Raw genomic sequence first — 2,642 nt, 5'->3', positions numbered from 1 at the left:
AGCTCTTAAGGTAACTGTGTGCTCAACTAGCTTTGCCTCATTGAGGCAATTGGTCCTTGCATCTAATTACTATCGGACATTCGTCCTTTATCTCAAGTGATTTTAGCCATGAAAATCAAAAGCCAGTATATAATTTAATGAAGCTGTTTGTCGATTCAGCTCCTATGGGCCCTTTCAGATCAGGTTAGCAGGAGTAAATGCATTAATCTTGATATTTTTTTCATTCTGGTAAACTGACTGATATTTATGCACATATGTCGCAGTTCGCTGGATCACAGATTAAAAATAAATCAAAATGGATCCGGTAATTTTCCTGTCTTGTTACCACTACAACTAGATTATCTTATATTGCTTGAGATGATATTTTCACATGGTCATCAAAGTTTTCGTCCCACATTATTCACTTTTATTTGTCTTCTCTTTAATTTCCGTTGTACGCTGGAGTATTTTCCCTTTGGGCTTAACTAAGATTTTTGTTTTAGTTTCATCATTATTTCACTTATCAATCAAAAGGTTGGAGAATGCCTTTTGTCCCGTTTTCTGTACGAATCCTTTTACATTTTGTTTCCTTTTTGATGTTACGTCTTCAAAATTTTTATCCGTTATTTTAATTTTTTTTTAAATAATTTGTTTGCCGGATCACAGAACGCTTTTCATATACGTCATCTCACAAAAAAAATTAAATAACTAAAATTTGTTGATGATACGTCTCAGTTGGGTGAGTCCAGATGTCCATCCACACCAAGCCGGTTATTTCCCTTAACATTTTATCAGTCTTGACTTGAAAGGACTGCCCTCGGACAAAGGCTTGTACATCACAAAGCCGGTATAATTTAAACGAACTAGCACTGTTGTTAATGCAAATTAAGATTTATCATGATATCAAACTTGCAGGAAAATAGTTCAATAATATGGACAGCTACATCATAAAAAAGCAGGAAGCTTAGTTGAACACCATAACTCCACCAGGAATAAAGTAAAAGGCTGAAACTTTACAAGATGGCACAGAATTGTCTTAAACATTTAAGTTTTGGTTTACAGGAAAAATATTTGATCCATATTTTATGAAGACTAAACTTAATACAGTGGCGCTTTAATGTGAAAAACTTGAGTGTCATTCCCGTAGCCAGATCTTAAACTGGTGACTAGTGGTCACTTTCTGACTGTAGATAGTGTAATTGAAGTGGCCAAAATGTCCTCTTAACTGCTGGATTTCCTCTCGCCTTTTGGATGCGTTCGTCGCTACAAAGCTTAAGTTCAATTAACGCTTCAACATCAAGCTAAAATAAACCCATCCTCATCCCTGATGAGGATGGGTTTATTTTAGCTCTAGTAAAATGTATCTGAATTCGTCAGATCTTTTCTTGGAAGTGTGGTCATAGACTTCTGTCCTTCCTGGTATGGTGGTTAAGGGTAACGTCCCTCTGACTTATGGGCGCAGGTTTGAATCGTGCCACGGTGTCGAAGTATCTTCATTTATTTCTTCAATTTGGTCTAAGGCTTTGCAGCGGAAAGTGTATCCAAAAAGTGTGAAGAAATCGAGAATTTAAGAGGTCACTGTGGCTATTGCGATCTTAAAGTATCTCTGTAGCAATCATAGAAAGTAAAGGGTAATTAAAATACAAACTTTGCGAATCCAGCGGGTTTTCACATTAGGTAATAAAATAGCAAAATGCTGAAGCAACCCAAACACAGCCTAGATATAAGCATATGCCACTGAATCTGGAACATGGCAGCGTGCCATAGTTACAAAGAAAGTGCACTTCGGAACTGTCACGTTTCAGTAGCTGAATGCTGAAGACATCTTTCCAAACTACTACTGCTGCGGCCTGTTGACAACCCTTTACAAGTTCCAAGTAACCAGGTCCTCACCTTATTTATGCAAAACAAGCTTATGTCATTACAAAGTCCACCAATTTGACTTATGAAGCTTGCAGATGGATGAATCTCGTTAGCTTATTCACAACAGAAAATTCCTTTGGAAATACATGTCTGGGAAGACACCAATTCCTGCAAAAGCAAATGAGGATGTTGTACATTTTAAACCTACCTTCATTCATTGAAAGTGACAGGCAACTCAGCAAGAATACGGAAAGTTCAAGGCCATAAAACGTTCATCATTGTCATTCGCTTTTCAGACGTCAGACCCTTAAGTAACCAAATCACCAATCCCCAGTTCTCCACCGACTCGTAATACCCGGTACCAGTTATTGTCTAGAAGTAAAAGCTGAACAGAGCTTCGCCGCTTGTGTTCAGCCCATGCTACTCCATTCCAGACGTTATAGATAGTTCCAACTTTCCTGTCATTTTCACATCAGGGAAGTCTGAACATTGTGGGTCTGGTGGTATAATTATTTCTGTCGACATAGCGTACAGATTCCGATATCTAATAAATGTGGTCTTGCTGATGTTGAATTGAATTGAATATAGATTTTTGGCCTACGGCCAAGTGCTAGGGCCTATGAGGCCATTCAGAGCTGAAAGGGAAATTGGTAGTCGAAAAATTTTAAAGATGTAACAGGAGGAAACCCTCGCAGTTGCACTATGAAACAACTGTCACAAGAGGGTGGAAGGTAAGATGGAAGTAAGAGAATATGAACAGAGGTACAGGATAAGGAATGAAAGGGGTTGCAGCTAGGGGC

The sequence above is a fragment of the Macrobrachium nipponense genome, chromosome 1, assembly GCF_015104395.2.
Source record: "Macrobrachium nipponense isolate FS-2020 chromosome 1, ASM1510439v2, whole genome shotgun sequence".
NCBI classification, from domain to species: domain Eukaryota; kingdom Metazoa; phylum Arthropoda; class Malacostraca; order Decapoda; family Palaemonidae; genus Macrobrachium; species Macrobrachium nipponense.
The sequence above is the reverse complement of the archived record's forward strand: the minus strand, read 5'-3'. Positions refer to the sequence as shown.